Source organism: Cibotium barometz, chromosome 22 (assembly GCF_041138505.1).
Source record: "Cibotium barometz isolate CiBa-2024 chromosome 22, ASM4113850v1, whole genome shotgun sequence".
Lineage (NCBI taxonomy): Eukaryota > Viridiplantae > Streptophyta > Polypodiopsida > Cyatheales > Cibotiaceae > Cibotium > Cibotium barometz.
In genome coordinates this window covers 15776251-15788264 of record NC_141067.1, presented here as the reverse complement: position 1 = coordinate 15788264, position 12014 = coordinate 15776251, and positions in this window count along the sequence as shown.

Sequence of the window (12014 nt, the reverse complement as noted above, 5' to 3'; positions counted from 1 at the left end):
CAAGAGGTAAAGTGTGACTTTTTCTTAATATTCTAAATGTTTTTCACTTCTCAACCCCTCTCAAGCTTGAGAAGTATTCAATTCAATGGTTCTTCAATGCAAATGAAGCTCTCTAATGAATTTTAATGATTAATCACATAAAGTTTACATTTATGCTTAATTTAGAATGTTTTTTAAGCATATCTCTCTCTCTCCCCCAAAGAATGGTCATTCCTATGACCAATTCTATATTCAAATGATGCTTCTCATGTAGAAATTCTTAATTCTAAAAGTAAACTCTATGCTAGTCAAATTAGAGGCCAAAGAAATGGCTTTTTAAATGTTTTTATGTTACTTAAATTATGATAAACTTTTAGGGATTAAATCTATAAATTGGATAATGATCCAAATGATAGTTATTCTATCATATTGTATTACTAAACCTTATGCTTTTCAAAATTATTGAAAATTATCAGTAATAGCAGCGGAGCTATGGTAAAACTTTTAAAAAATTAACACAAAAATCATATTCATGCATAATATGAAAAGAGGACTTCATACCATATTCTAGAATTAGTCATCCTAGGTTAAATGAATAATTCTCATCATATCCATGAAAAAAAATTGATTTTTAATGTTTATGCATAAATAATTAATTAGAAAAAAAGAGAAATTTCTAGTAATTTCATTTTTATGATAAAAGAGAAATTCCCATGATAATGGAAATCCATGTATTCCAATGGAGAAAGAGAATAATTGGAATATCAAAATAATGGATATTTTATTTAAAACCTAAAGAAGAATTTTAGTGAAATTTATTTTTATGCATAAATAAATTTAAAAGATGAGAGGAATTCCCACCATATTTCGAATTCAATCTTCTAAATGAGAAAAGTGGAATTCTTAGTATAATGGAATTAATGGATATTTTTATTTAATTTTTAAGAGAAAATTTAGTTAAATTTATTTTTATGCATAAATAAATTTAAATGATGAAAGAGGAATTCCCACCATAATTGGAATTCAATTATTTAAATGGAAAATGAGGAATTATTGGTATATTTGAAATATTGAATATTTTTATTAAAGAAAAGAGAAATTTTACATAAATTTATTTGATGATAAAAGAGGAATTCCTATGACATTTAGAATTCAAGCAATTAAATGTAAAAAGAGGAATTCCCATGATATTTGAGATCCAAGAAATTAAATGGAAAAAAAGAGAAAATTTTAGTATAATGAAAAGTGGAAATATGGGTAGAATTGATCCCATGAATTCTTTTATTCAAAAGAGGAATATTGAATATAATTCATTTGAGAAATTGAGAAAGAATATGGAAATAGTCGTCGAGAAAATGAACCTTTGTCTAAGCCAAACAATTGTTGGTAGAAATTTAGAAAAAGTCCCATTATCGGTATCGAAGCAGGAAAAGCTACTAGATGTGATAAGATGTAAATGGGATGCGATAGGATATGAATAGATGTGATAAGATGTAAATGGGATGCGATAGGATGTGAATGGATGTGAGATAAGATGTAAATGGGATGCGATAGGATGTGATAAGATGTGAATGGGTGTTGTGATAAGATGTGAATGGGATGTGATAGGATGTGAATGGGATGTGATAGGATGTGCTGTGATGAAAATGAATGTGGATGAGATGTGAATGATTGGATGGATGTGGATGAATGAGATGGAATGTGAATGAATGAGATATGAAATGGATGTGATGTGATATGATGTAAATTGGGATAGATGTGAATGGATGATATGTGATGTGAATGGATGTGTTGTGATGTGATATGATGTAAATTAGGATAGATGTGAATGGATGTGATGTGATGTGAATGGATGATATGTGATGTGAATGTGATGTGATGTGATATGATGTAAATTGGGATAGATGTGAATGGATGATATGTGATGTGAATAGATGTGATGTGATATGATGTAAATTGGGATAGATGTGAATGGATGATATGTGATGTGAATGGATGTGATGTGATGTGATATGATATGATGTAAATTTGGATAGATGTGAATGGATGATATGTGATATGATGTAAATTTGGATAGATGTGAATGGATGTGATGTGGTATGATGTGATATGATGTAAATTGGGATAGATGTGAATGGATGATATGTGATGTGATGTGAATCGGGATAGATGTAAATGAATGAGACGTGATGTGAATGGATGAGATGTGATGGGATGTGAATGAATGAGATGTGAGGTGAAATGGATGTGAGGTGATGTGGATCGGGGTAGATATGAATGGATGAGATATGTATGAATGTGATGTGAGATGAGATGTGGATATGGGTAGATGCGAGTGGATGAGATGTGACGAGTATAAATGTGAAAAGATGTGATGAGATGGAAAATAATGTGATTGGATGAGAATGGATGAAGGATAATGTGACTGGATGAAGGATAATGTGACTGGATGAGAATGGATGAAGGACGATGGGAATACATATGATTGGACTTGGATTAAGTAATGTTGATTGATGTGGAACAATGTGGAAAGATGAGAGTTCGTTATAGAAATTGTATTTATGACCTATTTTTAAATGATTGTTTTATGTCAAGAATGTTGGGGAAGCATTTTGACCATCTTGTGAATGAGGTTGTGGAGACCTAAGTGATACAGTTAAGACAGAGAGTCAACGGAGGACGTCTCGCGTAGCATGATCAACCGAGGTCTTGACCAGCCTCGGTTCGGTGGATGAGGGACCAAGGAAGTGGCCTATGAGTGAAGTGCTAGGTGACCTGCAAAGGATCCTAGAGGGTGCTGACCATATAGTTCTCGGGCTCTAGGTCGTCGAAGATACCCACGCGTGCGTCGAGGAAGATATTGGAATAAGGAGTAAGAGTTGTTTTCTGAATTCGGCCTGGACCTTGCTGGTCCTCAACGGATGAGTCCATGGCTCTTTTGCATGGATCTATTGGTTGATCTTGTTGATCTCTTCAATGGAGAGTCTATCTGGATTTTTATAAGTGAATATATTTTCGGGTACTATGAGCTAGGAACTATTGAAAAGGCCCCTGAGTGGACAGGTGGTGAGCGTTCTGGTTTTGCCAATGATGCCATAGGTACACCAATGAAGGAATGATCGGAAACCAGAAATCAACCGGATATTTTGGAGGATTATAATCAGTGATACTATGATTTCATTAAAAAAGATTGTTTTAAAGTTAGCTGAATCTGTGAAACAGGCAATTTTATATTAGTGATACACCACCCAAACCTGCTATTTTTTCCATATCAGACCCCTTGGGTACTATGCAAAAAATAGTGGATGGCATCACACCATCCCGCCCATCGGACGGATGGTGCTAAAACTCTGCAAGAAAGGGGGTAGAATCCCTATGGATCCACTCCTAGAGTTTCAGCATCGTCGAACGCTGTATGATAATGATTCCCCACCCAAACCTGCTATTTTTGCATAGGCAACCCCTTGGGCACTATGCAAAAAATAGAGGGTGGTACCACACCACCCCAAACCCACTATTTTTTGCATAGGCGACCCCTTGGTCACTATGCAAAAAATAGTGGGTGGTACCACACCACCCCACCCATTCGGCGTTGATGGTGGTGAAACTTTGTGCGCAGAAGAGTAGTAGTTCCATGGACCTGCTCACAAAGTTTCACAACCATCGGACACCATATGATAATGATGCCCCACCCCAACCCGCTATTCTTTGCAATACAGGACCCCTTGGGCACTATGCAAAAAAATAGGGAGGGTTAGAAGCCCCATGGACTCACTCCCAAAGTTTCACCACCATCGTAAATAATATGACAATGATGTCCCACCCAAACTTGCTATTTCTGCATAGGGGACCCCTTGGGCACTATGCAAAAAACTAGAGGATGGCAACACACTGTCTCATCTATCTGGTGCACGATGGTGTTGAAACTTTGCGAGTGGATGGGTAGGATCCCTGTGGACCCGCTCACTAAGTTTCACAACCATCAGACAATGTCTGATAATTATGCCCAACCCAAATCCGCTAATTTTTGCATGGGGAACCCCTTGGGCACTATGCGAAAACTAGTGGATGTGAACACACTGTCCCACCCAGATCATGCTGAAACTCTGCAATGCGAGTGGAGGGGTAGGAGCCCCAAGGACCCCCTCCCAAATTTTCACCACCATCGGACATGGTATGACAATGATGCATGACCCAAACTTGCTATTTCTTGCATAGGGGACCCCTTGGGCGCGCTATGCAACAAAATAGCGGATAGCAACACACCATCCCGCCCATCTGGTGTCCAATGGTGGTGAAACTTTGCAAGTAGGGGGGTAGTAGACCCATGAACTTTCTTGTAAAATTTCACCACCATTGACACCGTATGACAACGATGCCCCATCCAAACCTGCTATTTGTTGCATAGGGGACCCCTTGGGCACTATGCAAAAAAATAATGGGCGGCAATACACCGTCCAACCCATCCGACATCCTATGGTGGTAAAACTTTGCAAGAGGAGGGGTAGTAGCCCCATGGACCCACTGACAAAGTTTCACCACCATTAGACACCATATGATGATGATGCCCTACCCAAACCTGGTATTTTTCCATAGGGGACCGCTTGTGGACTATGCGCGAAAGAATTGCACAGGTGGCAGCGCACCGTCCTAGCCATCTGACGTCGGATGGTGGTGAAACTCTATGAGTGTAGGGGTAGGAGTCCCACAGATCATCTTACAAAAATTTAACCACCACCATCAAACATCGCATGATAATGATGCCCAACCCAAACCCACTATTTTTGCATAGGGGACCCCTTGGGCGCTATACTACGAAAGATTGCGGGTGGCAACACATCGTCCCACACCCATCTAGCGTATGATGGTGAAACTTTGTGAGTGGAGGGGTAGCTACCCCATGGATGGCTTGGAAAGTTTCACCACCATTGGACACCGTATGATAATGATGCCCCACTCAAACCCGCTATTTTTTGCATAGGGGAAGCCCTTAGGCACTATGTAAAAAAATAGTGGGTGGCAACACACGATCCTCCGATGTTGGTGAAACTTTGTGAGTGGAGGGGTAGGAGCTCCATGGATCCAGTCAAAAAATTTTACCACCATCAGACACCGTATGATTATGATGCCCCACCCAAGCTCGTTATTTTTTTAATAGGGAACCCCTTGCAGAAAATAGCGGGTGGCAACGCACCGTCTCGCCCATCTGGCATTCGTCGATGGTGGTGAAACTTTGCGAGTGGAGGGGTAGGATTCCCGTGGACCTGCTCCCAAAGTTTCACCACAATCGCACACTGTATAACAATGATGCCCCACCCAAACTCGCTATTTCTTGCATAGGGGACCCCTTGGGCACTATGAAAAAAAATAGCAGATATCAACACACCGTCTTGCCCATCTGGTGTCTGATGGTGGTGAAACTTTATGAGTGAAGGGGTAGCAGTCCCATGGATCCGTTGCAAAGTTTCACCACCATCGACACCGTATGATAACGATGCCCGATCGAAACCTGCTATTTTTTGCATAGGGGACCCCTTCGGCACCATGCGAAAAAATAGCTTGGGGGGTTCACTATATGTAAACTCTCTATATCACGTGCATTCAAGGCCTTATGTAAAAACCCCTTATCTAAAAATTTCTTGTGAATAAAACATGCCCTTATCTATAAATACCCCCTTATGTATGTAAAATTTTTGTAAAAGAAGGAATTAAAAAAACCCCTTCTATTGAACCCACGTGTGCTACGCTTACACATTCATGAGTGACCCCCCTGAGAAAAATAGTGAGTGGCAACACACCGACCCATCCATCCAATGGTGGTGAAACTTTACAAGAGGGGGGGTAGTATCCCATGGAACTGCTTGCAAAGTTTCACCAACCATCGGACATCGTATGATAATGATGCCTCTCCCAAACGTCGTATTTTTACATAGGGGACCCCATGGCACTATGCAAAAGAATAGCGGGTGGCAACACAATGTCCTACCCATCCGACGTCCCATGGGCACTTTGCGAGTAAACAGGTAGCATCCCCATCGACCGCTCATTAAGTCTTAGCACCATCGTTTACCATAAGATAGTGATGCCCCACCGAAACCTTGTATTTTTTGTATAAGGAACCCATTGAGCACTATGCAAAAAAGTAGCGGGTGGCAACACACCGTCCCGCCCATCCGATGTTTCGAAGGTGGTGAAACTTTGCAAGCAAAGGGTTAGAAGTTGCTTGGACTTGCTTGCAAAGTTTCACCACCATCAAACACCATATGATGATGATGCTCCGCCCAAACCCGCTATTTTTTGCATAAGGGACCCCTTGGGCACAATGCAAAAAATAGCGGGTGGCAACATACTGTTCTGCCCATCCGACGTCCGATGGTGGTGAAACTTTGGGAGTGAAGGTGTAGAATCCCCATGGACTTGCTTGCAAAGTTTCATCACCTTAGAATGCCGTATGATAGTGATACCCCACCCAAAATTGCTATTTTTTGCATAGGGTACCCCTTGGGCACTGCGAAAAACGCGGGAGGTAGCAGACTGTCCCGCCCATCCGGTGTTCGATGGTTGTGAAACTTTGTGAGCAGAGGGGTAGGAGCCCTATGGACCTACTCCTAAAGTTTCAGGACTATCGGACTATCATGGAAATGAGAAATATGGAATTATTTGATATTTTATGTGATATTTATCGTACGCTCATTTGCCACATGGTGGTGTGACTGGCTACGTGCGAGAGCATGGAGCAGTGGTTGCAACTTGTTGGGTGAATAAGTAAGATTTAATGTGTCTTATGTTTTTGGTGGGGGAGATCGGTACACGGAGTAGCGTGGGTGCGATGGATTTTGGCCAGTGCGCGATGTCGTATTTTGATGTGCAACGATCATCGCCCGCCTATAGTTTCATTTAATTAAACTGCTACAATTTTAATGTAAATATACTAGCTTGGGGACCAAGTTACTTCTTGATATTAATGGCCCAAAGTAGAATGTATCAAGCTATATTTGTGATGAGCACTTGCTTTTTGTTGAAATATACAAGTGAATAGGGTGTGTGTGGGAACAAGCCCTTAGAGCAAGAGGCTGTAAAAGAGAATTTGTAAATGTGAGGTGAGAAGTATCTACTGGGAGAGAATAAAGGGTAGCATGAGGATATTTAGGAGGTGTGGAGATATTCTAGGAGAGGTGGAGAGAATCAAGAAAAAGATGTGGAGTAAATCAAGGAGAAATCAGTGGGATTTGATGCTTCTATGAATGAGCAAGCTATTTGGGTTGGAGAGAGATTCAGGGTTAATGATTGGATTTACTTATAGCCAAGCTTAAGAGGGCCACATATAGAGTCAAAGCTTGTGGTGTTTTGGAACATCATTGGAAGGAAAGATTGCTAGCTTTCAAGAGAGAAAACTCGAAATGAAGGCATGGTAGCAGTGGTTCAACATGTATACATGGCTTCAGACATTCATCTTCCTCCTCAAATGGCAAAAACCAATTTTCCTTGTAATTGTGACCAAACATTGACTGCTTAATCTCTGTTTTACCAAAGTCAATTGCATATTTGATGAAGAGCTTGGATCTAACTATAGACTTAATCAAATCAAAAACTATCTTCACCAACTTATAGAGCACCCTTGAAAACCCCTACGGCTAAGAGGAATTAGAACCATTGCATCTGGAGCAGCAGAAATCTCAGATCCTTCTTTTAAAAAAAAGGGCGCTAGAAAATTAGCAAAAATCTGCAGTTATACATGGTGGTTTGGCAATTTGTTTCAATGGGCTTATGCCTTGAGAGTATGAATATGTATGGCTAAGAGCTTCGAGGCTATTGTTAAGCCTGGAGGGAGATCAAGCCCCTCCACTAGCTGGGGGTGCAGAGAGCTTGTTGAAAAAGAGGTAAAAATCTTAATTATCTACTAATCCTAATTAACCAAGTGATTAGCAAGATAATGGGCCCATAAATTGATGGATTCTAGGCTAGGCTCTGACATCATGTTAAATTTGCAGCAATGTGATGAGCTATGATGGATCAAATGCTAGAATCAATATCATTAGAAAAGAGATTAAACGATAATTAAGATGTGATTAGTCAGCAATTAACTAATAGCCTAATGTAGGCATGGATAATCAAAAACCAGCAAATTCTCATTAAGCCAATGCCTCAATTTTTAGAGTTTACATCATGGATTGAAGCTAAAAACGTGAGTTAATATACTGAGCGTTTTTGGCAACGCCTCTCACTCCTTCGCATGCTCGAGGATGTTCCTAAAGATTCACTTCAACGCAAATACAAAGATGGTCTTCAATGTGGTATATAAGCAAAAATCAATACTTTGAAGCCCTCTTCACTCTATGAAGCAATTTCTTTCGCTCATGATGCGGAGAAAGAGTTTCAATCGATTGTGCCCAGATGGTTTGGTCTTCTCAAAAGGCTACTCAAATTTGCCAACCACAAGCGGCAACTCAAAATTGACAATTGTATTGGGTAACAAACAATTGTAACTTTCGTAAACCATTTGTTACTCCACACACTGATACTTTTAACAAGACTCGTGCACCCACTTTTCCAAAAAAGAATGTATCTAATGTATCTAATGTGGCTAATTCCAAGTCAAATAATGTAAATTCAAAGCCCCATCTTAGCCACAATAGCGTGCATGCACCCCGTGCACCCACTTTTCCAAAAAAGAATGTATCTAATGTGGCTAATTCCAAGTCAAATAATGTAAATTCAAAGCCCCATCTTAGCCACAATAGCGTGCATGCACCCCGTGTTGATTCACAACACAAATATCCCATCTTTTGTTATAAATGCCATAAGCCCAGTCTCAGCTCTTACTAAGCTTCTAAAGGACAATCCTTCATTGGCAAAACTCCACTATATTGAAGAGGATAGCACTATTGATGATCTCGAGTTCGTTCCAGATTGGACTGAGGATGTTCTTCAATTCGAGGTGAACAACACAGAATCTACTAATCCAGGTATGCCTCCCTCAATACATGTTTTATTGCAAATGAAAGGTCGTATAAATGGTTTTGAAGTATGTGTTTTACATGATGATGGTAATTTCCATGACTTCATCTCAGAAAGACTTGTTAGGAAACTCCAACTTGAAACTTCTCCTTTTGCTTATAAAGTTAAATCTGCTTTTCAAGGAACTAGGTACAATGGAACACATGAAATAAAAGATCTCAAAAATCTCTATTGGTCCTTATAGGGAAAAACAAAATTTTCTTATTACACCTCTGCACTCCATAGATGTTATTCTTGGTATGCCATTTAGACACTAACATAATCCGTAGATTGATTATCATACACACATGATGTCTTTCAATTTCAATAATCAATCTATCTCTTTATCTAGTCACTCTTATCTTGAAATGTTTCCACTCATCTCTCACACACAAGCACGTCGTGCATTGAGGAAACATGAGAAAGCGTACATGATTTATGTTAATGAAGTGGAAATGACATCTACCTCCTTCTCGTGGTGACTTAGACCATAAGGTAGAACTTCTTCCAGGCATTCAATCGCCTCACAAAGCACCATATAGACATGACACTTTGCACCAAAAAGAAGTGCAATGTCAAGTAGTTCAATTACTTGACAAAGGTCTCATTCGCCCTAGTAGTTCCCTGTTTGGTGCACCTGTCTTTCTTGTGTAGAAACAGAATAAAAATTTTAGGATGTGCATAGACTATAGAGCACTAAATAAAGTGACTGTTAAGAACCGCTACCCAATCCCTAGAATTGATGACCTATTAGACAAATTGAAAGGTGCAAGTGTATTTAGGAAAATTGTCTTAAAGTCTGGGTATCATCAAATCCGTATGGATCCTGAGATCTTCAAGACTGCTTTTTGTACACAATTAGGATATATTGAGTTCATTGTCATGTCCTTCGGTTTCACTAATGCTCCTGCCACATTTGCACGCATGATGAACAAATTTTTTATAGATTATCAAAACTTTGTGATTATTTTCTTTGATGATATTCTTGTTAACAGTCACTCTGAAGAAGAACACAAGGATCACTTAAGCATTGTCTTTGATTTGTTAAGGAAAACTCAATTATATGCTAACCTTGAAAAATGTTCTTTCTTTCAAAATGAGATGGAATATCTAGGCCATATAGTATCGACCGATGGTATTCGAGTCGATCCTAAGAAAGTCCAAACCATTCAAGACTAGCCTACCCCTAAAAACGCCCATGAAGTTAGATCTTTTCTTGGTCTAGTAGGTTTTTACCAAAAGTTTGTAAAGAATTTTTCCCTCATTGCTCTTCCATTGACTATCTTGCTTCGCAAGAGAAGACAATTTTTTGATGGGGTGATAGTCAGCGGAAATCCTTCGAAACTTTGAAGTATTTATTGACCCATGCACCTATCCTACAACTACCTCACTTTGACCATCCTTTCTTTTTAGTTGTCACATATGCTAGTGGATCTAGCATAGGCGCCGTTCTCATGTAAGATGACCATCCCATAGCTTATGAGAGCTGCAAGCTCAAACCCAATGAAGCCAAGTATAGTACCTATGACAAGGAACTTTTTGTTGTTGTCCATGCCCTAAAATATATGGACGCATTTTCTCATGGGATCTGAGGTACTCATAAAGATGGATCAACAGGCTATTAAGCACTTGTTAACCCAATCTTTAATATCGGACTGCCATATCCAATGGGCTTCTTTTATCCAAAAATTTCACCCTATGATCCAATATCAACCAGGCCATTCTAATGTAGTCGCAGATGCTCTTAGTCGTAGACCTTTTGATGATAACCAAAGTTCTGTTTGTAATTCTAATTCATTTGATGAACTTAAACATGCTTATTTGAATAGTATGTCTTCTATTTAAGTGCAATCTTTTGATGCCATGATTGACTCATATGTTGATGATCCTATTTTTTCACCTACATGGAATGCCATACATGCTAACAATTCTTTACAGCTAAATGATTATTCTTATGCAAATGGATTTCTGTTCTTTCAAAAGAGATTTGCATCACTGCACCATTTAGAAAACTATCAGTAACTGAGATGCATGCTCGTGCACATATGGGACACATAGAGGAATTCAATTGTAAGATTCCTCCTCAACCTGAATAATGAATAAGATTTTACCTCAATCCCTTGTAATCATCCCCTATTTCAGAATGCAAGAAAATATTGTTTTCCCTTGTGTTTTGGGCCTAGAGAGAAGAAATATTCTAGAGAGAGATAATTCAATATTGGGATATTTTTGGATATAAAAATTCTCCTAATATCTAAGATATATTTCCCTGAAATAGAAGTTCAAAATAAATTCTCTAATGTGCATAAGGAATCAATTAAATATGTGTATTAAAGGCCTTAGCCTAACGGTCCACATTTCATAAATTTTTGGATTATGGTCCAATTAAGGTTTCAATGGGTCAATAGGATTAATCCAAGTGTTGGGATGAGAAAAATCCAAAGAATAAAATAAAATACCCAAAAATGAGTAAATGCTCACATAACATGAAGAGTTGACTGATACAAGGTTTATTAGTTAAAAATTAAGGTATAATAGTAAAAAAATGAGATATTAGGAGAAATGATGAATTTTTGACACCTTGGTAAGGAGGGGGAGTGCCTTTTTCTTATTCATTGCTTAGGTTTTTTAATTCAAAAAAATGTGATATTTTTTATCTTTCCTCTCTCCTGGAGCAAACTGGAGCAAACTGGATAAAAAAGGGAGCCAAATGGGTCCAAATCTTGTCCAAATTGGGTCAAACTGAAGCTAGAAAGCTCTAGAACCTAGTTGGACTTGGTTAGTGGCCTCCCTCACCTATAAATAGACCCTCATTCCTTTGTATTTTCATCTTTGAGCTATACCATGCCAGTATTATCTTAAAAATTAGCATATTTCTATTATCCCTTATCTTGTCTCTTCTCTTGGGAGCTTGGAGCTTCTCTACTCTCCAACATCTCTTGAAGATTGTTCTTCTTCTCTTGGTGGCCAAGGACTTTCTTGGGGGTGTCACTGCTAATCAAAGAATCAAGCCAAACTTAGAGGTAATCCTATTTTTA